Source organism: Rattus norvegicus, chromosome 18, assembly GCF_036323735.1.
Source record: "Rattus norvegicus strain BN/NHsdMcwi chromosome 18, GRCr8, whole genome shotgun sequence".
NCBI lineage: Eukaryota > Metazoa > Chordata > Mammalia > Rodentia > Muridae > Rattus > Rattus norvegicus.
The window spans coordinates 64,744,750-64,771,639 of NC_086036.1; the positions used below are offsets into that span (position 1 = coordinate 64,744,750).

The 26,890-nt window shown below is 42.1% G+C and overlaps 1 long non-coding RNA gene across 1 annotated transcript; it reads left to right on the plus strand.

Moving 5' to 3' along the window:
• The first annotated feature begins 1,026 nt into the window (after window positions 1-1,026).
• On the plus strand, window positions 1,027-20,862 carry LOC120098190 (uncharacterized). The gene is made up of 3 exons (XR_005496257.2): window positions 1,027-1,203; window positions 4,923-4,989; window positions 16,783-20,862. It is a non-coding gene; the product is annotated as an uncharacterized LOC120098190 (long non-coding RNA).
• Window positions 20,863-26,890: the final 6,028 nt, after the last annotated feature.

Below are 26,890 nucleotides of genomic sequence, written 5' to 3' on the forward strand. Positions count from 1 at the left end.
TGGAGGGAGCTTCCTCCTGGGTAAATCCAAGCTAAGTGAGCTTTGCATCTTGAATGCCCCATAATAAAAATATCACTAGTCACGGCAATAATCCTGGGCACTGAAAAATTCTTGCATGACAAAACCCTTTATGGTTTCGGGTTTATTAATTAATTTATAAAGCAGAATCTTTGAATGATTTAATTAAAAGAAATTATAAACAGTACCTGCTAAGAAAGAGTTGATTTGTGTGATAAAGTCGGATAACATAAATAATAGCCCCCAAAGGTATCTACAACCTTATGCCTCAAACCTTTTGTGGTTCTTTCATGTAACAAGTGGGACTTCATAATACGATTAGGGAGCTTGGAAAAAATTATGTTCTGGGCAAGTAGAGTGCATCACAAAGATTCTCAGGAAAGATATACAAGAGGCATCAGGGTCAGAAGACAAGGGCATATCATGACAGGAGACAGGTGGGACTTCTGTAGCCACAAACCCAGAATGCTGACTGCTTTGGGAGTTGGTGGTAGCAACGTGTGGATTTCTTCTGGAGTATCCTAAAGGAACCAGTCCTGTCTATACTTTTTTAGCTCTGCAAAACTCAGTGTAGACATCTCCTTTCTAGAACATAACAGTAAATCATATTGCTTCAAGACATGGTTTATGATGTTTTTGTTACAGCAACAATAGTAAACTAACACATCCTATGTATTTTAAAGCGAAGATTTTTTTTTAAAGCTAGGGCTGTCAAGTATCATGGTACTACCCTGTAGTCCCAGTACTTAGGGGTCTAAGCTAAGGGTTTACATGAGCCTCTGAGTTTGTGATCAGCCTGGGAAAACATAGCAACATCACCTCTTAGAAAACGAAACGTTCCTTTTTTTTTCTTTTTAAAAAATACAGCTAAATTTTCAAATACATATTTTCAGAAAAGCTTGGTTCATTTAGATTCCATTTGAAACAGGTCTTCTAATGAATTTTCTATATAGCTGTCCAACTAGCTGTAAGAGTTCATAATTTACAACTTTTTTTCCCCCTCAGATTTCTGCCAGTCCCTAGAGATTTCCGTAACACACTTCCCCTCCACGGGTAAGCAACCGGCATGCACGCAACAGGATTGCCCAAACTCTCTTCAGAACAGCGGTTCCTGCCCTCAGACTAATGGTAACTTGCAATAGGGCCTCTGAAGAAGCCTCTAAATCCTTAATCTTCAAGCTGCAGGTAAGAAAATTTGGCCTCATTAGACTCCCAGAATCCCCTGAGAAACAGAGGCAGGCGGCATCATTAAGTTCTCTGTTAAAGAGAGAAGGAAGAGGATGTGTCGTGAAGCCGAGAGCCGTCTTTCGGATGTTTGCTTCTTACTTTACCATCCCCCACACTTTATAAGCTATTTCCAATGCCCCTTCCTAGGCTCTTGATTAATCTCAATGTGGATAAATCGCGAGAGTTCACTGCGTGATTTAGGATTGGCTATCAGAAGACGACATAAAGGCCGATGTTAAAATAACTAAAGAGAAACACATTTTAAAAGCGTCCTCCCTTAAAATTCCCAAAGGTCGGTGCCCTTAACCAGAGAGGCAGGTGTTAGATGACAGTGGACGCCTAGAACCCTTTGCAGATGGCAGCTTATAATTCTGGCAGTGCAATTTTCGGTTAATATGGGCTTTGAGATGCAAGAGTTATGTCCGACAGCCTTGTGGTTGATTCTAAATGTGATTTTTTTTTTCACCAAGCTGCACACAAAGTTCACAGTTGATCATCAGAGTGGCTGAAATTTCCTCCAGGAGGCTGATTCTGGAGCTTACTATCTTTGAAGACGCGTACTAGAGAGTGACAATATAATTAATTTTAATAATTATATATAAACCATGGAAATTATTGCTAGCTGAAAGACCTAAGTGTCACTTAGTTGTTTGGTTGGTGTAAACTAGATGCACAGAACTAAAATTTGAGGCTATTTTTTTATCCATTCCCTTCTCCTTTTTCCCTTCCTATCTTTCTTCCTTTCCTTTAAGGCCCTTTGATGTTACAATACCTGTTACAAAGTAGCAGTCAAACCCCCAAATTACAAATTAAAACAAACAACCTTTCGTCAGGAATCTGTGGACTGGGCTCAGAAAGGTGTTTTTTCTTCCCACCTCACACGAGATCTCTCTTACAATTGAGCTCAAAAGGTTTCTGGGGATGAAATATTCTTAACAGATCTTACCATCATAAGGCGAGGAGGTTGGAGTAGATAACTGGAGGAATTTGGTGCCCACCCCGGTCCCTCTCTCTGTCCTTTTTCTTCTCCCGGGTTACTTTGTGTCTCTTTGCTGGGCTGCTAGATTCCAAAGGTGAGCTCAGGTAAAGAGCTAGCTGTTATGAGTGAGGAGTCAGTAACCTTCCACAAGCATTTGTTTGTTTCTATACCACTGATTCAACTCAGAGCCAGTACTGGAGGGGGGCACAGCAGAAGGACAACTGGCGTTGCTTGTGCCCTGGCCACCCCATTCGACCTGCCCTTGGGGGTTGGAGGTGAGGTGGTGCAGACTCAAAGATGCAGACTCCGGGAGCAGGGAAAAAGCAAGCTCATCTGAACACCGCCGCAAGCTCCTTTAATACCCTCCACCTGCACTCCCATTGGTCCCAAGAAAACGTCTCTTCTAAAGAACAGTTCCTGATTGGCTGACATTGTCTGTACCAGATATCCTTGGTCACTCAGGCAGTCCTCAATTAGGTTCTTCTGTAGCGGATGTTTTTGCGGCTGCACGCCCCCGTGGATACATAGAGGTGGCCCTGCCACTCCTGCTACAAACTGGGAATCGTGACTCACTGAGACCCACAGTCTAGTACAGTAGCTCTTAACCTGTGGGTCACAACACCACAGGGATCGCATATCAGATACCCCACATATCAAATAGGTACATTATGATTCATAACAGTAGCAAAATTACAGTTGCGAGGCAGCAATGAAATAATTTTATGGTTAGGGGTCACTATAACATGAGGAACTGTATTAAAGAGTCATAGCATTAGGAAAATTGAGAACCACTGGTCTTCTGCATAAATGGGGCTATAGAAGAAATAAATCTTATTTCGTGCCTCACAGTAAAGCTATATTTATAATATCTGTTGGAAGGAGGATAATTTAAAGTCCTGTGTCAGTATTTAGCTATGTGACTAACATAAATGAACAAATTAATTTGCATTTTAGTGGCCATGTCTTATAGTTGCTAAAACAATAATGTTCATCAAGTTCATGGACGCTCCCCTGATTCTACTCATTTCCTATTAGAGGAAATTTTCTTCTTAGCCTCTCGATTTTTAGCGTCGACTCTTCACAGACAACATTCTTGGACACTGCCTATGAAGCACTTCAGGAGATGCCTATAGCTTGGTCCTCCTCTCAGCTGCGTCCAAGAGAAGTCTTAGAACCTTGCAGTCGTTTATTCTGCCCATAGCACTTTACATAGACTTGTATCATCAAACAACTACCCTGGTACAGAATTTGGGATCAATCCACACATCCTTGACTGAATAAGACAGTAGATGTCTTGTCTCAATGCAGATTTGATTTTCCCCTTAATTTGAATCAGCAAGCCACGTTTATCACATCAAATCTACTTTGACAATATTACTCTTTGGGTTCACCTTAGGATATGTATTGTCTTAAGCTAGAATATGGCAGAAGAGTGAAAATGTGTAGCCACATAATATGTTTGGCTTGAGGAAAATTTTCCCTTTGTCATCAGTTAAGGCTATTCAAAATAATCAAGCAGGAAAAAAAAATCTTGTTAAATTGGAAAATAAAAGTGTCACCCAAGGTAAATGAAGTGACTTAGACTCTGCTATTAACTGCCTTCTGTTTGGGGGCCTGCGAGTGGTCGCTACACAAAAGAAATTGCCAACCGCCATGGTTTTCATCTGTGACTGGAATATACTGATAAAATGCACTCGCATTTTCTTTTCTTTCTTGGGTTATTGGTGTAATTCTGCTCCATTTGTAGCTAAGTTCGAGCCAAATCTATAAAGTCACTTATTCTAAAGAAGCCAGGTCTAAGAAACAGGAAAGTTGACTACACCGATAAAATGTAGCAAACTCAAAGTACACACAGGGAATGGAGTGAAGATTTCATTTGTACTCATTGCAGAAAACTTAGTAAGCAGAAGCAAAAGTTTTTTATTGTCTTGTCTATGAATGACTATTCATAAGTACAAATTAATATTTATTAAAATGAACTTAGCACTTCAGTGTAAATATGGCTATTGTAAATAACGACCCTTTATTATCTTCTCCTTGCCTTAATACCTTTCAAATTTTAATCACCGCTGTAAAGTAACAGCCTCAATTTGCCAAGACTATATAAAAATAAATATCCATTTATGAGTCCAAGTTATGCTTTACAAATTGCTAACCACGTAAAAGGCTTTTGTCTGTAGAATGGATGAGTACTAATTGAGAGAGTGGGGGAAACCCATGATTCGGTTTCTTTACTGTCAGGAACGGTAAATCCATGGCTACCGGATAGCATAAGGGTTTAGACCTTGCTATGTCCTGTCCATGCCAAGGGTGGTGACATTTCTTTGTGGGGGGAGGGACCAGCTTCTAAGATGGTTTATAAGAAAAATGATTCAAAGGGTGATGGGAATTTCTTGTTGCAAAAACATCTGTCTTGTCAAGACACTAAGACATTTGGAATTTTTCTTTTGAGTTCCCTTTATTTGAGTGTTTTTTTTCCTTTCAATTTTCCTCTGGAAGTGGAAAAAACAAGTACCCAATAATCCTGGGAAAGGGAGCATCAAAGTAAAATCATTTTAAATAAATTGTATAAATTTTAAAATTTGTAAATTTTGTAAATCTTTATAAAACCAATAATGGAAATTACTTTCTCAAAAGCCAAATTAGCAATTATTTTTCACTAAAAATGTATCTTATTTTTTCCTTTTGTTCCTAATAGAGGAGAAAAAGACGAAATCTAGAGAGTTCCAGTGGAACCAAAGCTGTGATCAATAACAAGGAGGCAAGTATGTCTTTGCCACAGGTTCCCAAAGCTGACACTGTACACTGGTGCGTCACCTTGGTGATCATACAGAGAATTATGACACATGGGAGCCAATGATAAAAGGAAATGTAATATGAAAAAAATCTTCCTAAATATTTCCAAGTAGTGCTGTTTAAAGAAGATTTAGAACTAGTTTTAGACTTTATTTCAAGTAACAGATAGATGCTGCCTGCAGTATTAAGCCCCAAGGTCTTTGTCATAAGACAGGATGTGGTTGGGGTCAGACTGACCTGGAAGTCCTGACTGGCTACCACAAAAGCTTGCCTTATGATTAAAGTAGAAACTAAATGCTTACCTCATAAGTAATCATAATATTTAATCTTTATGGAAGCCAATAATGAAAACCAACAAAGCCAAATTATTTATCACTGAAAATTTACCTTTTTCTCCTTTTTTCTAAATATACCTACAGTAGACATAATCACTAAATGCATCAATGTAGACATAATGACCATCCTTGTTTATGAATATGACTTATAGAGTAATTTACAGAGATCAAACATATCTCTATCTTCTCTGTTTTTGCCTTTCTGTTTTGTGTATGTATGTACTCCTGTGTGTTCCTGCACATGAACTTGTGGAGAACAATGCCGGCTCTCAGTCTTCTCCCACTGTCCACCATTTTTCTTCTTTATATTTGTAAACTGGATTCCTCACTGTCTTAAAACTCATCATGTTGTCTAGGCAGCACCTCCAAAATGTTCCCAAAGTTGAGGAGCCTTAGTGTCTCATTTGATTTTATTTGTATTTAAACTAGAGCTCTAGGAGTCTGACTCCCTACCTTAAAACAAGGAGGAAGTATGAGCCAATGGCTTTAAGTCCTCAGGATCTCCTTAAAACATGTGGCTAGACAGACAGGAGTCTTATTAGCTACATAATTTAAAAAGCCAGTCTGGGGTTCCCCTTTTACCAGACTAGGCCTCTCCCCATTAGTTTCCCCCACAGTTGTTCCTTGTTTATAAGGCCATTAGATCCCCACAGGTGTTCTGCGTCCAAGGCCATTGACTGTGCTTCTTAAACGCTCTGAAACACTTCTGAAATCAAACGGTGGGGTGCGGCAGCCTTCCATTTTACAGAGTGTTCAGCCCATCAGTTGTGCTGAGTGAGAGACAGAGCTCATGTCTTCCTGCCTCAGGAACCCTGGGGATTGTGCTCCTTCCAGGCTGCTCAAGAAAGGCCCTTAAGCAGGAAGAGATGGTGCTTTCTTCATTTCCTTCTCTCCTTACCCAGGACCCATTTTGTGAGGTCCAAGAATGGATCTCAAGATTGTCTCTGTCAAAATCTACTTACTTGTAAAATTTCACCCCTGTTCTCCTTCGATCTGTCTTGTCCAGAGCCTATGGACACCAGTAGCACCAGGCAATGGTGGCTCTCCCATTTCAAGGCTAGAGGCCAATTCTCTTTGTTCCTCTACACCACTGATTACCTGCATTACACATACTCTCTCCTGGACAACAGTTTTACCTCAGTATTCACCTCACAATCTTCTCGTTCCTAATATTATGTTATCTCCTTTGCTAGATTCTTCTGGAAACAATTACTAGTAAGACACTCCATGATCCATATCTGCCCCTATTTTCTTCCCTCTAAAATTCTCCCTAGGTGATCTTGCCCAGGACAATGGCTTTAACTATATTTGCATAGCTTGTATTTGCATAGCGTGTATTTGCATATCTGACCTGAACTTGTTCTCCACCCTCAGAATTCTTCCCAGCTGACAATTTTGCAACTTGCACTCTAAATACGTCCTCAACAGAATGCTGATTTCCACCCTTAAACTGCACCTCCAGCCATTGACTCCATTTGGATATTACTTACCTTGGGCAAGTTCCAACACTGAACTAGTTTTGACTTTCTTAGACTGAGTGCCCAGGTCCTGTTTGTCCTACTTTTACAATATCTTTGGAACACAACAGCTTCTCCATTGCTGGCAGCTAGTGTTCCAGTTCATGCCTCGTCCACCCAGCTTGCCACAGTAGCTCCCTAGTTAGCTTCCCATCTCCCACACATCACATTCCTCCCTAAAGAGAAGCCACCCATCCCACAGCCCTGTGACTCAAGATCAGGAGAGCCTTGTAGTAACCTAATTTATCTTGAATCTGTTTCTCCACTATGCTTTTTTCTTGAAAAGTAGAATCTAAACATTTTAAAATCATTTTTTCTGTCTTCTGAATTACTAGGCTTATATGGGAATCATTAATCATGCTGAATTAAGAGATTAATTTATTCTGGTTAGAAATGAAATAAGTGTTGTCTTAGTTTGCTTTTTATTACCGCGGTGATACACATCATGATCACGACCAAATGCAACTTCGGGCGAAAAGGGTTTATTTTCAACTTACACATTACAAGTCGTCACTAAGGGGACTCAGGGCAGGAGCCTGAAGACAAGAACTAACACACAGACCATTGGAAATTACTACTACTTACTACCTTGCTCTTTCTGCTTTTTCAGTTTGCTTTCTGCTACAACCAGGACCACCTGCCTAAGCATGGCACCAAGCACAGTGGGCTAGGCCCCTTTACATCAATCATTAGTCAAGAAAATGCACTCATAAATTTGCCTTCAGGTCAGCCTTAGAGAGGAATTTTCTCAGTTGTGTCAAGCTGACAACTAGCTATTGTGAAAGGGTTGAATGGGAATACTTGTGTGTGTGTGTGTGTGTGTGTGTGTGTGTGTGTGTGTTAGGAATAAGCCTTGTCTTTGATTTATCAAAGGCTACTTGCACAGAAGGTTGGATGATTTCTTTAGAAAATCAGTGTGGTTTTTCTCTGCGACTCCTTTTGCCATCATGACCCCAAACAAAGGGGCCCAATAGGTATATATCTGTAAAAGTGGATCATGTTGTAAGACATTTTGTTGCAAAAGGAGTGGGGGGGGGAGTGTACTAGTTAGTTTCTGTTACTATGATTAAAATTTTCTACCCACAGCAACATGGGGACGGAGAGGTTCATTTCATCTTATATTCTTAGGTGACAGTCTGTCACTGAGGGAGATCAAGGAAGGAACTGAGGCATGATAATGGAAGCAGGAGCCAAGAAGGAATGCTTCTTCCTGCCTTACTCTCGACTTACTCATAGGTTCCAGCTCAGTTTGTTTCCTTACACAGCCCAGGACTGGCTGTCTAGGGTTGGTCCCATCCACAGCAGGCCAGGCCCTCAAACATGAGTCATCACTAAGACATTGCACACAGACCCAGGCACAGGCCAATCTGATCTGGGCAATCCCTCAGCTGAGACTCCCTGAGATCACTGTAGGCTGCGTCAAGTGGACAGCGGAAGCTCACAAGCACAGGAAGAAAAACTTCCATTGCTTTTGGTCCACCATGATTTGGATGAAGGCCTGAGAGAGAAACAGAGGCTGAAAAACAAATATGCCGGAGCCTCTTCTGTGTCTCCTCATATCCCCCAGTGGAAATCACACCACTTCTGGGAGGACAGGGCATTCCTTCTGTTTGTTTTGTGAGTCTCCAAGAAGATACTGGAGCAATCCACCCTGTTTCCATGGATCTAGACAGCAGAGTGCAAGGGCTGGTAATGAAACATTGATGAAGTGAGTGTCCTAAAGCATCTCATGGCTCTGCACTCCTTCAAAAGTACTTGGAAAGTCCAGCATGCCTTGTGGAAGGACATGCACGCAGGGTGATGGTGCTTCTGAGATTTCGGAGCATCGGACCCATTACTGTGGCCTTCTGAACAAGTTGCCTGAGCCGAATCCCAAAGGAAAATAACTTCCTGTCTCAGCTATGAAGGGCGCATCAAAGACGGATGTGTAGCTAAGTCACCTGAGAGGACTGAGTTCAAGAAGGAATGGGGCAAAAGGATACCTGCTATAAGTTTCCTCTGGGGATGCCAGCAGGATGCTCACCAACCAGTTTAACGATGAGAGAGTCACAACAGCACTTACAGTTAGTTCACTTGCTAACTGAGTGTCCCCTTCAGCTCATAAAATCCCAAGTTTATATGACTTTCACCATGGACCTCGAGAGTACCACAGGGGGTGAGGTGTCTTGCAATGGTATAGGGTGGATGTTAATGGCCATTTGTAAATATTATTGGTAAGTCAGAAACCAGCCTGTGAGTTGGATATTTTGAGTCTTTCCCTCATACTATGCTCCTTGCTTTAAATTGGCAAACTTAGTCCAATAAATATATTGGCTTGTATAGTGACAGGCGGACATCTCATCTCTCCAGTTTCTTAATAGAACTACAATAGCTTGGGTTGAGCATGAGAAAAGACGGTTGCTTTTCCCACACTAACAGAAGGGAAGTCGAACGTGAGAACCTCTTAAAGCTTGATGCTCAGATCAAGGCGTTGGCATTGTGGCCATACATTTTGTGACTAAACACTAAGCAGTCATTCCGCATCTACGAAATGAATCCAAGTTTCCAAAGCTTTAAGAAAAACGATTAGCGAAATCCCTAGCTTTCTACAATAGGCAAACCAGAGTTTCTCTTAATTTGTTGCTCATCGTTGGGGCCTATAAACTCAAATACTTATTAACGCTGTAAATATGCCTTTTTACTGGCTGGCTGACAGCTCCCGTGCTTTCTGCACTGTCTCCTTAAACATTTATGAGTGCTCATGAATATGCAAATGTACGATATAATGTCTGCAAATGGTTGCAAGTACAAATGCTATGTTAATATTTCATACGGTGATGGGGCAAATCAACAATCATAAATTTTGAACAAATATGCTGCCTCTTTAATAACTAATGAGGCAGTCCGTGGAGCACGAGATTTGGCATTTAAGACTAAAAATGGTAGTTCATGACAGCCCACCCCTCAATGCTACCACTTCTAAAGTTTCTGTAGGTTGAAGTCCTTCCAGGGTGATTTTGGCTAGGAAGTGGAAAAGGTATGTTTGAGGAGAGACAGCTCCTAATACTTATTTGAAAGACAAATTCAAACTCCATGCCAGGAAATGAAAGGACATACTCAAAAGTGGACACAGGCATATGCTGATTTGGTGCTCCCACCAAGAGAGCTGATGAAGGTATGAACAGCAAAGGAGAGAGTAAATGTCTAAAGGAAACAGAGATGAAGACAGTAATCAGGAGGTTGATCTCCTTGGTCCTCCAAGGAATCATACTATGCCAATGGTTTGACATTAGTGTGAGGCCTGCCTTGGGGCTCTGAGCTTATAGTACAAGACTTCAGGGGCAGGTAACTTTAGGGGTAGGTGCCCATGGAGGTTGCTCAGACATAAAAATGCTTTAGCAAACCTGATGATCTGAACTTGACCCCTATGACCCAACTTCACCAGATTGTCTATGATCTATGTACATAGCTGTTCCTCTCTGTCTCTCTGTCTCTCTTCTGTCTCTCTGTTTCTCTAATACAAATATAAAACACACGTATGTATGTATGTATGTATGTATATATGTATGTACATACTGTACATACGCACATACGTATGTATGTATGCCACTCCATACGGTCCTTTCTTTAGACTAACAGTTTTTTAAGAAAATAGTAGTTTGGTCAATAAAACATTGAAGCTAAAATTTATATTATGGGTCATCTGTGAGTCTCTCTTACTTTTCCCGCTGCTGTGAGAAAATACCCTGACAAAAGAAACTTAAGGAAAGGAGGAAGGGTTTATTCCTGATTTTTGACTCCCAGTCTGAGGTATTGCCCTTCCTGGTGGGGAAGCCTAAAAGTCAGAAGCTTGAAGTACCTGGTCTGTAAAAACCCAACAGAGCATTGAATGTGTATGTCAAGTTTTCTCCTTTTGATGGAGTCCTGGATTCAAGCCCAGAGTGCAGCTGCCTATTTTAGGATGGGTCTTTCCTACCTCAGTTAACCGAATCAGGATGATCTCTGCAGCCATCCTTGCGACTTCACTCCTAGGTGACTCTAAATCTTATCAAGTTACTGATAACTTAACTACAACACATCCGTCAACTTGACACCCAAGCTTATCACTTTGTGGTCGTCAGCTTCTCTTTTCCTCATAAGGTCTTGGCCATCTCATATGGGAAAAATACATTCATCCAACCTCAAAAGTGTGAATAGTCTTTCAGAAATGCAGGTCAGATATTCAAAACAGATCGAAATATCAGAAAGAGGCTTAGAGTCACACATGTCTCCCTGATGTTGATCTATGTATAAATAGAGTGTAGTAAGGTCATTTCTGAATTCAGATTTTAAAAGAGATCATGGTCTTTCCTTTGGATGAAATTCAAGGCGTTCAACAACCTTTCTGCTTTGTTTAATTATTGGTAGAGCATTAGTGGCCATTTTGTAGCTCTGACAAAGCAGGATTTACATTAGATTCGATAAACCAGTGTCTATTGGTTTATAAACTATCATGTGTAGCCCGGAAGAACTTTCAAAAACAATTTTGATGTAAGCTTAACTATTTACCATTCATTTGCTGCTTTGGGAACCTACCACACTTTCAGTGTAGCGTTACCATTTTCGAAGTATTTGTTTCTCCATATTATTTCATCTTCACATTCAAGAGTTGCCCTGGAAGTAGGTATATGCATTCCATTTTATAGATCTCAAAAAATAAACCTTGGGGCTGGAGAGATGGCTCAGCAGTTAAGAGCACTGACTTCTCTCCCAGAGGTCCTGAATTCAATTCCCAGCAACGACATGGTGGCTTACAGCCATCTGTAATGGGATCCGATGCCCTTTCTGGTGTGTCTGATGACAGTGTGTGTGTGTGTGTGTGTGTGTGTGTGTGTGTATAATAAATTTTAGAGAGGGGGATGTTCCCATCAGATTAGCCTGTAGGCAAGCCTATGGGGCATTTAGAGAAAAAACAAAATAAATGGAACAAAGCAAAACTATTTTATAGTAAGGTTACCTGTTGGAGGGGAAAATAGAATAAAATTGATGATTTAAAGGCATGAAAGCTGGAATTTGCCATTATCTACAAAACAGTCTTATTCTTCACTTCCAGAAGTGGTTTCTTAGTTATTGGGACATAATGACGAATTTGATTTTCTCTTCTTTTATTCAAGTTCTAGATTTGGTTATTCAATTCTCTTCATTAGTTGGATCCCCATCCAAGTAAGAAACAGAATACTTAGAGGTCAACAGTAGTCTCTCAGATGCTATGTTTTATGCTGTGGTAGCAAATATTAAAACCCCCTTAAGCAAGATCCTTACTACAGTTATATGTCCTGTATCTTAGCCATGAAAAGAAGAACAGTTATTCACAGCTATGATACAGTGGCACAAATGTGTTCCCGCGCCCGAGTGCACACACACACAAACACACCACACACACACACACACACACACACACACACACACACACACACACACACACACCTTTAGGAATGGGGTCACTGTAGTAAGGAGAGTGATAAGCTCAGAGCCCACACACTAATGAACCATTTTATTCTGTGACAATGTGGTTTTGAGCGAGCCCCTTTCCCCTCGGAGCCTGTTTCATCACTTACAATGAGGAAAAAGAGTAGCACAGAGCTAGCCCTTAGCCTACAAGCCACCACATCCTTACCCTACCACTTCTAAACTTGATAAAAATACCTATGAATCAAAAAAAAAGTTGTACTTTGAAAAGTTACTTTTGTACTAGATAAAAGATTTCTGTTTGACAATTACTCATTCCCCGAGCCTGAAAACAAATCAAAGTGTAACCAATTTTGTTTTCTGTGCAACTGCATGGACTCTTCTCCTAGCCCCGGTATCTCCCTTGCACTTAAACACCTACTCAATAGTTGTTTGGAAACAAATTGGCAACATCAGCGTGCTCCACCCGCAAATGTTTCTGAGTGTTTTCTCTGAAACAAAGTTTTCAAAAAAGAAAGCTCCCGATTCCATTATCACATCTGAAAAGTCAGCAACTTCCTAACATCATCAAATATTCCATGTTCAAGTTTTAATGTCTCATGGCTTTTTAAAGATAGATTGCTTGTTCAAGTCATTCCGATGAGGTCAGAGCAGATATGTCTAATGCAAGGACTTTTTCCTGCTGATCAAGCAGTGACTTCAGTCTTTTTCAACAGAGCTCAGCAGGGGACCTTGCTGCTCAGGTCAGAACTACCACACAGAGGAACTGAAACCAATTTGCTATGGCTGGACTGGTGTTCCTCGGAAGCCCACTCTGGCCAAGGCCTCATGAGTAATTGGGAGTCATTAGTGGGAATCCTATATTAAAAACAAAACAAAACAAAACAACAAGAAAAAAAACCAAACTTGTGTTCTTTTCTGCTATGATTGATTTTTAAAAAAGGAACATATTTTTTGAGCTATTCATATTTTAAAAATCAAGGCTTGTATGCATATCACCAGGGATCTAGAGGATCTCAATCACGTTTTTGTCACATACAAGCGAAATGCATGAAAATTATTTTGATCCTACCATGTTGTAGCTGACCCACCTGTTAAATGGAAGCCTAGTTTAAAAGACTTTGGTGAATATCTGTAGACATAATTTAAATAACTGATAAGCATTACAAACAACTGATTGTCAGAAAAATTAGATGCTATAGGCTTGCATAGGCATGGTAGGGCAAGCCTGTAATCTCAGTGGTCCGGATTGGATTTCTGGCGGTTGGATTTCTGTGAGGATGCAGCCAGCTTTGTCTATGTAGTGAGTTCCAAAACAGTCAGAGCTATACAGTGAGACCCTGTCTTAAAGCCTCCCACCATCCCAAAAAATCCTAATGACTAACAATGAGTTGATATTTCTAAATTATTTTGGTGTTTATGTTACTATATTATTTTATAATGTTACTGTAATATCAGTTAAGGAAATCAGAATGAAAATACTGAGTATCTACATTATTCTGGAAACTTCATCCCTTGTGAAAATGGGCATTTCCCTTTAAACTGTAGGGAAAAAAAAATCTTGACTTGCAATGGAAATAAATTTGCTAAGGTAAAAGGTGGAGCATCCCTCACCTTGAGGACTGGAGAGGGGTGGAAGACAGGACTAGAAGACACAGCCCCTACTTGGGTCTTGAAGTCCTGGTGGCACATGACTGTAATCCCAGCATCTCAGTGTTTGAGCCAAGATGATAAAAAGTTTAAAGTCATTCTTGACTTCATGCAAGGTCAGTCCAAAATAGAATAGAGATACAGGAATATATAGAGATATATTCAGGGAGATTAGATAGATAGATAGATAGATAGATAGATAGATAGATAGATAGATAGATAGTTAAGGTGATGGTTTGTATGCGCTCGGCCCAGGGAGCAGCAAGATTAGAAGATGTGGCCTTGTTGGAGTAGGTGTGGCCCTGTGGGCATGGCTTAAGACCCTCACCCTAGCTGCCTGGAAGCCAGTCTTCTCCTAGCATCCTTCAGATGAAGATGTAGAACTCTCAGCTCTGCCCGCACCATGCCTGCCTGGATGCTGCCCTGCTCCCACCATGATGATGGTGATAGACTGAATCTCTGAACCTGTACCCCAATTCCAGTTAAATGTTGTCCATTCTGGTAAAACCATTCTGGAAATCAGTCTGGAGGTTCCTCAGAAAATTGGACATTGAACTGCCTGAGGATCCAGCTATACCTCTCTTGGGCATATACCCAAAAGATGCCCCAACATATAAAAGAGACACGTGCTCCACTATGTTCATAGCAGCCTTATTTATAATAGCCAGAAACTGGAAAGAACCCAGATGCCCTTCAACAGAGGAATGGATACAGAAAATGTGGTACATCTACACAATGGAATATTACTCAGCTATCAAAAACAACGAGTTTATGAAATTCGTAGGCAAATGGTTGGAACTGGAAAATATCATCCTGAGTGAGCTAACCCAATCACAGAAAGACATACATGGTATGCACTCATTGATAAGTGGCTATTAGCCCAAATGCTTGAATTACCCTAGATCCCTAGAACAAACGAAACTCAAGACGGATGATCAAAATGTGAATGCTTCACTCCTTCTTTAAATGAGGAAAAAGAATACCCTTGGCAGGGAAGGGAGAGGCAAAGATTAAAACAGAGACTGAAGGAACACCCATTCAGAGCCTGCCCCACATGTGGCCCATACATATACAGCCACCCAATTAGACAAGATGGATGAAGCAAAGAAGTGCAGACCGACAGGAGCCGGATGTAGATCGCTCCTGAGAGACACAGCCAGAATACAGCAAATACAGAGGCGAATGCCAGCAGCAAACCACTGAACTGAGAATAGGACCCCCGTTGAAGGAATCAGAGAAAGAACTGGAAGAGCTTGAAGGGGCTCGAGACCCCGTATGTACAACAATGCCAAGCAACCAGAGCTTCCAGGGACTAAGCCACTACCTAAAGACTATACATGGACTGACCCTGGACTCTGACCTCATAGGTAGCAATGAATATCCTAGTAAGAGCACCAGTGGAAGGGGAAGCCCTGGGTCCTGGTAAGACTGAACCCCCAGTGAACTAGACTGTGGGGGGGAGGGCGGCAATGGGGGAAGGGTTGGGAGGGGAACACCCATAAGGAAGGGGAGGGGGGAGGGGGATGTTTGCCCGGATACTGGGAAAGGGAATAACACTCGAAATGTATATAAGAAATACTCAAGTTAATAAAAAAAAAAAATGTTGTCCATTATAAGACTTGTCTTGGTCATGGTCTCTGTTCACAGCAATAAAACCCCAACTAAGACCCTATCTATAATAGATAGATAGATAGATAGATAGATAGATAGATAGATAGATAGATAGATAGATAGAACTCTGGAATGATATACGATCTAGTAGTAGTAGAAAAGATGGAGCTGGTCAGTTTTTCACATTGGAGTAATAAAGAAGACAAATGGTAGCGCTCAAATGCAGTGAACAGAGAAGTATGACATTTTTAAGGCATATCTGTAGGGAGCGGCGTGGCAGCTGTATGATAATGAGGTGAATCTGGCACCCTCCTAACAACAGTACTGAGCATGCGTGGGGTTTTGCACCTGCCATCAGTCTGGCTGGGGCGGTACTATGCTAAATGGAAGTTCATGCCGCACCAATCTCTGGAGGACAAGTAGCTGGGATGGCAGTGGGGTGACTCGTGCCCCACCAATCCCTGAAAGAAGATTAGCATACTGTTGTGTATATAAGCCGAGCGGCTTTGCCGCTCAGCGAGGTAACATTTGAAGCTGTAACACTTGGAGCTGTAACACTTAGGGCTGGCTGCCGCCGCCTCCCTGTATCAACAATGAAGGTGTCCTGCAGTAAAGGCTGTTGAGAAGAATCCAACCGTGTTGCGTCTTCCTTGCCGGACGAGGTGGGCGCGACACATATCCTGACAATTTACCTAGGAATTGCAGTGAAGAATGATGGCTAATACTGGCTAGCAGCTTGACAGGTTCTAGATTCATCAAGGAGACAAAACTCTGAATGCACCCGAGAGGAATTATCTAGATTAATTGCCATGGGAAGACCCATCTTAACTGTAGACGACACTATCCATGGGCTGGTGTCCTAGACTAAATAAAAAGTGAACAGTGAGCTGAATCCTAGTGTCCATTGCTTTGCTTCCTGTCTGGACATGCAATTTGACCAGCTTCCTCGTGTTCCAGACACCATGACTTCTCTCCTAAAATCAACAAACACACCCTTGAGTTGTTAGCAACAAACAAGGCCCCCTTTCCCCACTCAGGTCACCTCTGTGAGAGTCTTTATCATGACAACTGACAACTGATACAAGGGGTGTGCTCAGAATTACCAGAGACCTTAATGAAACTCAATGTCGGAAAAGCCATTCCTGCCCTTCGCCCTAATGAACTGTCTGTTTGAAACTCTAGAGCTGTGAACTCATGGGTAATTTCCTGAATGTTTCCTCAGCTTCCTGCTGCGCCCAAAGCTTGCTTCCTGCGCCTTCTCTCTCCCAGAAGAGGAAGAAACAACAACAACAAAGAAGATTAGGAAATGATGACACAAAGGATGACCTCGCTTCTCTTAATTCTCCATTCAGTCTCATATCTTTGCTTTCGTGATAGGGCACCAATTAATCAATTAAGTTTGAAATTGTGGTCCAGGTTGATTAATTATTTCTCTCTGTGTGTCTCTGTCTCTTTGTCTCTGTCTCTCTCTCTCTGTCTCTGTCTCTCTCTGTCTCTCTGTCTCTGTCTCTCTGTCTCTCTCTGTCTCTGTCTCTCTGTCTATGTCTTTCTCTGTCTCTGTCTCTCTGTCTCTCTCTCTTTCACTCTCTCTTGCTCTCCTTCTCTCCCCTCCCCTTTCTCTGTATGTAGAAGTATGAGTGCCTGTGTACATTCAGAGGTATATGCTTGTGCGCATTGATGCTTATAGAAGTCAGAGGTCAACATCATAGACCAGCATACACTTCATATACACCATATACTTTGCCTTACATTCTTTTGAGGCACTGTCTCTCAGTTAACCTGATTTGGTTTGAGTGTCTCTGAGATTCTGTCTCTGCCTCCCCAGTGCTTGGATTAAAGTGTCCATTAACACCCTCAGCTCTTTTATGTGGGAACTGGGACCAAACTTCAGTCCTTCTCTTTGCACAGCAAGCACATCAATGGCTGAGCAGTCACACAGCCCTTGAGTTTCTCACCCCTTCTCAACTCTGTGAAGCATCACCTTTTCTTGTCCCGTAGAGTCTGAGAAAGTTTCTCTGTTGCTAGACTGTGGTGTGCCTTGTAGATGAGGTATTTCCCCCTTTGTAAAGAAAATCAAACCACCTGACAAACCACAGGGCAAGACAATAAAAAGTGTGAAACTTCTCCTCATACTGGAGCCAAGGAGACTTTTCTTTCAAGACCATAGTCCAGAAGCTTCTACTTCTGACTTCAAGCCAGACAATGACTCTGGAAGCCAGGAAGTTCTAATTTGTTCTGCTCCATTTGAACTTACCATAAGGTATATTAGAAGCTCAAGAAAAATATAATACAATTTAAAATGACGTCACTTCCTGATGTCATTTTAGGCTGAACTAGGGGGCAATTGCAAAAAGTAGAATTCAGAGGCTCATGCGAATCCACACGCCCAACTGGCCTTGATGCCCTCCACCTTAGCCAGAAGTGTCCTCCTGTTCCCTAAAGGGCCAGGCTTTCCCAGGCTGCCTCTCCAGACAGAGTCTGCAGTGACCATGGTTACAAAACTGTCTCCTCTGTATCTAGAGCTCTCCTAGGATGATGCTATTTAAATTCATTGAGCTCGATGCCTCATTTGTAAAGAAGGACTAATAATGACTCCCTCGGTGGGTAATTATAAATGTTAAATTACAACATGAGAAGTTATTAATTAATTACAGCCATTATTATTTATAACAATGATAACAGTAAGACAGATCATTTAGCACCTAACATACTAAAGAGTGACGCCAAAAACATTGAGTGAAAATCAGGCCGTAGGAACCATTGGAACAAACAGTAGTCCTGGTCCTAAAAGCAAAGGTCCCTGCTGTGTCCCACATACAAGCTTTGGTTGCTAGGTTGAGGGGTTTGGTGTGAGACTAGAGGGGGATTTGCAGGTGAAGTATTTGTCAGGCTTCAACGTTATATACCACTGAAAGGAGAACTTGTAAAGTATTTCAAGGCCAAATTTGCTCATCGCAAGAGAAGCAGATTAACTATTAACCTTGCATCTACTACTGGGCTTATCATGTTATCAGCACATGACGTGTTCTCACTAGATTACAAGTGAATAAAGGTTGACACCAGGTCATGTGCTCTGACTTGTCCAATAACAAGGTCAGGTATCTAAAGTCCTAAACAGTTGTTGTTTGAGTGCCAGTCAAAAAATACTGTGTATTTTTCCTATGTATCATTCATACTCCAGTACCTTTTAAAAAGGTATTTGTGATGGGTTAACATATAAAAATACTAAGGAGTTGGGAATCCTATTAGTCGAAGGTAACAATAAAGGCATTTATTAATAAAATGCGGTGTGCCAAATTGTGAGGAGTCACCTTCACAGAGAATGGAGTCTTGTGACAACCATAACAAAATTCATATGAAGCTCAAGAAGAAGTAAGACCAAAGTGTGGATGCTTCAGTCCTTCTTAGAAGGGGGAACAAAATACGAACAGGAGGTAGAGGGTGGAAGGGACTTGGGAGGAAGATAGAAGGGAGAGGGGCAAAAACAGGGAAGGATCAGGTTTGGGAGGAGATGGGGATGATACACAGAGGGTCAGGAAATCGAACAGAGGGGTGTAGCAATGGGGATGGAGAACTGGGAGTAGCCACCGGCAAGTCATAGGTGCCAGGAAAGCAAGAGGCTCCCAGAACCCAAAGGGGTGAGATTAGCTGAAATTTTCAGATGCCCAACAAAGGGGAAGGAGAATGTGTACAGACCTTATCCAGATATTAAGCAAGGCCCCCAGGTTGGGGGATGGGACTGCCCACTCATCTCCACAAATTGTTGACCCAGAATTGCTCCTGTCTAAAGAAAATACAGAGACAAAGTGTGGAGCAGAGACTGAAGGAAAGGCCATCCAGAGACTTCCCCACCTGGGGAGCCATCCCATATACAGATATCAAATCCAGACACTATTGAGGATGCCAAGAAGTGCTTGCTGGCAGGAGCCTGATACAGTTGTCTCCTGAGAGGCTCTGACAGAGCCTGGCAAATACAGAGAGAAGGGGGACCCCAACCGAGGAGTTAGAGAAAGGACTGAAGGAGCTGAAGGGGTTTGCAACCCCACAGGAAGAACAACAATATCAACCATCCAGATCCCCCCAGAGCTCCCAGGGACTAAATCACCAACCATGGAGGGACCCATGGCTCCAGGAGCATATGTAGCACAGGATGGCCTTGTTTGGCATCAATTGGAGGAGAGGCCCTTGGTCCTGTGATGGCTCAATGTGTAGGGGAATGCCATGGTGGAGAGGTGGGGGGCACCCTCATTGAGACAGGGGTTGGGGGCATGGGGTTTCCAGAGGGGAAACTGGGAAGGCGGAATAACATTTGAAATGTAAATAAATAAAATATCCAATAAAGACAAAAGGAAATAGGAGTCAAATCTAGACAGAACATGTGGCTGATTGCTGGGTGAAGGTTTCTTCCTTCCTCTTTCCTTTCTTCCTTTCTTTCTTCCTTTCTTTCTTTCACTCTTTCTTTCTTTCCTAAAAGAGTGTGTCCCTTAACTGGTCAACTAATTAGAAAGAAGTTATAGGGTAAGCTTGGAGTGTTCTATTTGGATAAGGATGAAAAGAACTCAGGGTTGGATTTCATTCTGGTCACTATGACTCAGAATGTCAAGCTAGATTTTTCTGAAATGGGGGCAACTATAAAATCAGGGAGTTGCTCAATCAGAGCTAAGCTTTGAGAAATGTGATTGGAAGTCTGCAACTGATGTCTGTCCAGTGGGTAAGCTCAGGAGTCAGTGAAATGAATGCATAGCTTTCAAGGAGCATCGCCCCTCTTATGGCTTGAGTGTGGAATCATTTATTTGATAAGTACTTGGCCCCCAGCTAGTGACATTGTTTTTGGAAGTTATAGAATGTCTGAGTCTCATGACAAAGCTGGTAAATGTAGGTCACCATGGTCAAGGTTTTGAGGGCCATAATCTAGCCTAAGTTCTGTAGGCTTCTGATTCTCTACTCATCTTGATGTGAACAACTTCCATCACATGATAATTCTACCTGGACTTCTGCCATGCCTTCCCCCACAGGATGGGCTGAAACTGTGACCCAAAATCAACCTTTCTTGCCTTAATTTTGTTTTTGTTACTTTTGTCATGGCAACAAGAAAGGGAACTAATAGTTCCTTCAATATCATGTTAGGTTTTCCTTAACTAAGGAAAAAGAGTCTAGCTAACTGATGAGCGTTCCAAGTTCAGCGAGATCAAAGGATGGACATAAAGTTTAAGAGGGAGGAAAATATATGAGTTTACCTTTGATTTCTACACATGCACATCTGGGTGAACACACTTACACTTACATACATGAACATAGGTATTTAACACACACACACTCATCAAAACAATTAAAAAGTAAAAGGAAGAATGAGAGAAGGAAGGAAGGGAGGGAGAGAGAAAGAGGGGGGAGAGGGAGGAAAGGGAGGGGAAGAGAAAGGAAGGGAAAGGGGAGGGAGAAGGTAGGGAAAGGGAAGGAAAAGGGAAGGAAAAGGGAAGGGAAAGACAGGACAGGACAGGACAGGACAGGACAGGACAGGACAGGACAGGACAGGGGGGATCTGAAAGGAATCTTTCAGAATGTTCACCTGAGACATATGCAGGGGCCATTTCACTTCTTGAAAAGGTACCGACTTGAGTGTTTGGATCTTGAAGTTATTGTATATACAGGGATCACTTTCCTCAGGCTCAGTCTTCCTGAATCTGTAACTTCTCCATCCCAGTTCTTCAGATATTTGATTCTAAAAACATGTAAATATAGTTAGAGAATTAACAACTGAAGTTTCCCACTTTGTCCTTGAGAGTCATAAGTAGAGTAAAAATTTGATGAGAATAAACAACAGCCTACTGTACACCTATTTAAAAAACAAAATTAGCCTGTCAAAGAGATGTCAAAGAGTGCTAGTTATTCATGACCTGGAGTACTAGTTATACATGTACCTTGTATTAAGTAAAAACCCAGAAGCAAAAGCAAACAGCACATTGTCTTACCTGTACATGCTCTAAAAAGGATGATTTCGACTGTTTTGTATGGAAGGCCAGGGCTAAACTTGTCCTCTTATCTGGCACTTCTTGGGAAACCTTGTCAGAGACCTAGGTTGTCTGAAAGGGTTCTGTCTGAAAGGTTGTCTGAATGGGTCAGTCTCCCATTATTGAAATAAACAGAGCCATATTAATCTCTTGGTGATTTAAACATACCTTTATTAGTCCACCACAAATATGCTTTAATATATTTTAATTATTAATTCTTGAGAACTTTGTACAATGTATTTTGATCACTTTAAACCCTCACTCCTTCCCTAATTTCTTCCAGATCCACTCTCCCATTCTCCCATTTTCTCCCCAGTTCTAACTTTGTGTTCCCACTGTCTTTTTTCCTCCCAACAAATATAGTTTATGTTGCCCATGTGCTCCTGGGTGTAGGGATATTTTTTAAAGCATAGTCAACCTACTAGGAGTAAAACCCTAATAGAAAACAGGCTCTTGCTTGGTCAGAAACCATTCATTTTTAATATCTCCTCAGTTAGATGGTGGGTAATAGTAAACGTGTCCCCAGTCTCTGCTAAAATGGCAACTGGCTTGATCTTACACAGATCTTGTTCTGCTAACTACAACTGCAGTGAATTCGTGAGTATAACAGACCTGTTGTGTTCAAAAAATGCCATAAAACAACGTTCTGTTGAGGCAGGCTTTTCATCTGTAGTCCAGGCTGACCTGGAGACCATACGGACCACAGAGTCAGCAGTTCTCCTGTTGCAGCTTCACAGATGCTGGGTTATAGGCATGTGCCACCACGGCCTGCCACAAATGCAGTTGTCACTTTAGCATAACTCGGCTCAGCATTTTCCCAAGACTTGACATTTTATCCTCCCTTTAAGCAACAATTTCATCTTTAAATTCTTTCTTCCCTACCATTTTAGCATTCATGGTTAAAAGCAATCTTCAATATTTTATTTAGCTTTTTTTCCCCCTCAAAATATCCTAGCGTTTCAATTTTCAGCATTTCCCTTTTCGATTCTGCCTACCAAAAAGTTCTGGGACATAGACAGGATCCTACCAAAGTCTTTACAGCTATAGTACAAGAACAGTGCTTATCTTATTGCCAATTCTATGTCTATCAAAGACGTCACAACCTTTACTTGTCTATATAGCAACAACAGTTTGATCATCTCCTTTTTAAGTAACCTGTAAAACATTTCCAAATTTCTTCTGAGATTTTGTTGGAATTGTGCCAGCGCTCCATACATGCACTCAAAGTTTCCCTCCAAAAGAACAGTGGATAGAATGTACATCGACTCCTTAAAGGGAAACACAACAATAACAATAATATATAACCAGCCATTGCATCAGTGTCATCTGAGGCAAATATTCATCTGGGAATCTGGATGCAGAATCTCAGGAAACTAGTCACAAGTTGAGCCATTCTACAAGGGCAGAATATCTTTAAAGGTGCAGTCTTGAAACTCTTGGTCAGAAGATAAAACCTGGGTCTGGAGGCCGGAGAAATAGGTGAGCAGGTAAGAGTGTTTGCTGCTGTTCTAGAGGACCCGAGTTAGGTTCAAGTGCCCATGTCAGGTGACCCACAGCTCCTTGTGACTCCAGCAGCAGAGATTGGATGCTGTCTCCTGGTCCTCTCTAGTCATCTGCATGCATGTGACATTCTTGCTAATGCTCCCTCTCCCTCTCTCTCTCCCTCTCTCCCTCTCCCTCTCCCTCTCCCTCATCCTCTCTCTCTCCCTCTCCCTCTCCCTCTCCCTCATCCTCTCTCTCTCCCTCTCTCTCTCCCTCTCCCTCATCCTCTCTCTCTTCCTCTCCCTCTCCCTCATCCTCTCTCTCTCCCTCTCCCTCTCTCTCTCCCTCTCTCTCTCCCTCTCCCTCATCCCTCTCTCTCTCCCTCTCCCTCTCCCTCTCCCTCATCCTCTCCCTCTCCCTCTCTCTCTCCCTCTCCCTCATCCTCTCTCTCTCCCTCTCCCTCTCCCTCTCCCTCTCCCTCATCCTCTCTCTCTCCCTCTCTCTCTCCCTCTCCCTCATCCTCTCTCTCTCCCTCTCCCTCTCCCTCTCCCTCTCCCTCATCCTCTCTCTCTCCCTCTCCCTCTCCCTCTCCCTCATCTTCTCCCTCTCCCTCTCCCTCTTCCTCATCCTCTCCCTCTCCCTCATCCTCTCCCTCTCCCTCTCCCTCTTCCTCATCCTCTCCCTCTCCCTCTCCCTCTCCCTCTCTCTCTCCCTCTCCCTCTCCCTCTCCCTCATCCTCTCCCTCTCCCTCTCCCTCATCCTCTCCCTCTCCCTCTCTCTCTCCCTCTCCCTCATCCTCTCCCTCTCCCTCTCCCTCATCCTCTCTCTCTCCCTCTCCCTCTCTCTCTCCCTCTCTCTCTCCCTCTCCCTCATCCTCTCTCTCTCCCTCTCCCTCTCCCTCTCCCTCTCCCTCTCCCTCTCTGCTGGGTCTCTGTCATCCTGTCTTTCCTTCCCTCTCTCTTTCTCTCTCTCACACACACATGATAAAATAGCTCTGGGATCTCAGATGGAGCTCCATCACGCACTCAGGGTCCAGGAAGAGAATAAGATGAGAAAAATAACCTTTAATAATCTTCTGCAGGAATGTCCCTGTTAGACTTTACACAACTTTATTCTAACAGTGTTTGGAATAAAATATGACTTGGAATGATTTTCATCTCTCCTGGTTCACCTTCAAGTATATCCTATATACCACTGCTATATCATTTAGACTTTGAAGTAGACCTAGTACCTGGGGCTAGCCTTGTGTCTAAGAGAAAAATCAACCATTAGGATCAGATCTTTAGATAAACCTAGAAGTTGGCATTTGTAGGAGTTACCCTAGCAACAACTCCTCTTCCAGCAACAAAGAATGACAAATGACCGAATGATCGAGAGCTGCAAAGAAATAGTGATCTGGTGGCCCCTGAGCTGAGCAACCTTACTACATCCACAGAAAAACAATTCCCTAACAAAATCCAAGACCTGCTCACAACTGGAACACAGATTACAGATTAAAGTTCTGTGCACTCAAAACATGAGCTTCCTTCCCCCGTCCTGCCCTTTTTTAGGATGACGTCAGTGAGTGTACTGGGACCCAGGGACACTTTTTGAAAATAGTGCAGACAAGGATTTTTCTCTTTTCTGCCTTGAATAGCCTTATTTTCTGTCATTGGATTAAAATAAAAATTAGTACCTTCCTCTTATTGGTGCTTTTAATGTTATATTTGTTCTTCTGGAAACTTGAAAGATGACAACCTTGAAGGGAATTGTGACTGTGTATTCATTCATTCATTCATTCATTCATTCATTCATACATGCCTATTTATAGACAACACACATCTCAATGTTAAAGTCCTCTGGATGGAAACTTTATTGATACTTCAGCTTTGCCCAGTCTCTCCTTCCAGCAGCTGCGCACCGAAGAGCTGAGAACAGCTCAGCACTTGACAAACCCTTAATTTAAACATTTAAGCCAGAACACAGCTGGCTTATCTTGAGCTTTCATTGATATTTAGTATTCTTGTGCAATTCAGTGGAGTCTTTTTTTTTCTAGAACAGTAACTACAGTACAGACATCCTTGCTCTGATTTAACACTCTGTCCCCCCAGGGAATCTAAAGCTTCGACCCTATTCCTTAGTAACTTGTAAAGGTCACTGGTAGCATCAGGGTCACCTGCACTAGAGTCCCTAGGGGAAGGGGGCAAGATAATGAAGAACTTGTCTGAGGTCACCGCTTCCACAAGTGTCTCGATTGGGAAGCCATTTGCTTTGTATTCTACCGTCAACATTGCCATCTTCATATATGTAAATCTACCCTCAGGCCTCCGGCAACATGGAACATTTATAATGTCCCTAACAGATTATTTAGAAAAATACAGGCATATAGTTTCAATCAGTTCAGAAGGCTCTCCCCAAACAAAGAACTGTATTGTGTGTCTTCGAGGGGCTTGTCACAGAATGAAACTTGTTAAAAGGAAATCTACTTTATTTACCTTTGTCGGAAGCTCTGCACTCTCATCATGGGAGTCCCTCATTCTTAGGAAGGGAGCAAAGCAAAAAGACTGGGATTTAATCGTCTTTTCTTCCCTCCCTCCCCTTCTATTGTTGGATTCTATTTGTACTACAGATATTGAGTTTTTGGTTCAAGTACATTCCTCTTAATAAAATAGATGCACCCGAGTTTTCTAAATCCCCACGCAAATTCTTCTCAGATAAAAATCCGTTTGCTTACTAAATATCTATTTTCTTTGTTGTTGCCACTCTCTACAAAGGACAGCTCACGGCAGGGTGAGCCTGCAGCAAATGTCAGAGGAAATAGACAGAGGTCAGGGGAGTCGCTCGATTGAACAGACTGGCTCCTTTTAAATTGACCAAAATAACAGCGAATACTCACGTCTTTAATCTTGGGGGGGGGGTGAGGGGGGTTGGAGATGGTGATAAATAAGGGTTGGTTAAAGAAAATGGCAACAATTGTCAAAATCTTTCCCTTTGTGTAGGAATTGGAGCAGGTGTAACCAGCATAATTTAGCAGAATTAATAACCTGTTGTTATTTCTGTTGTTGGTTGGTTGGCTGGTTGGTTTTGAGACACAAATGCTCACTATGTAGCGCAGGCTAGACTGCAAGTGTCACCCTCCCTTCCTCAGACTCCTCAGAGAGGTATGACAACAGGCAGGCATGCACCACCATACCTGACTTTATTTTCCATTCTTTTTAAAAGGGGATTTTCATTTTTTTCTCTAGTGCAACCAAGTTACATGACACTTGTCCAGTGTGGGTTTTTCTTTTCCCCTTACTAACCATTGTCACTCAGCAAATAGCAAACAGGGATTTCCTACCATTCTGTTTTAAATGTCTTCCTTTGAGCTGGCAGTGATTTCTGACACTTTTATTTAACATTGTTAGGAGGAGGAGGAGGAGGAGGAAGAGGAGGAGGAGGAGGAGGAGGAGGAGGAGGAGGAGGAGGAGGAGGAGGAGGAAGGGAAAAGATCATTCATTTGGTACCTGGGTATAAAGATGAGGCTGCCAGTCATTCTTGGAGCACCCTGCTCACATCTGATAGTACAATTTCGATGTTGATCATTTACTTTTGATGCTAATTAATTACAAGTAATCATAAAAACAAATTAAAAGCACTACACTTATCTCAGGTTTTCCTGTGCCTGTGAAATAATGCATTTTTTTATGCATCTGTTTGCTTGCTTTGTGAAAAAAAAGTAATAATCTATATTCATAGGAAAACAGCTTTACGGCTTCACATTGAAGCTGTAAACTGTTCTTGGTTATTTGGCTTTCTTCCCCGCCAAAGATGTTAAAATAGAAGAATGAGGGTAAGCCATGGTAAGTGAAGGGATGACCA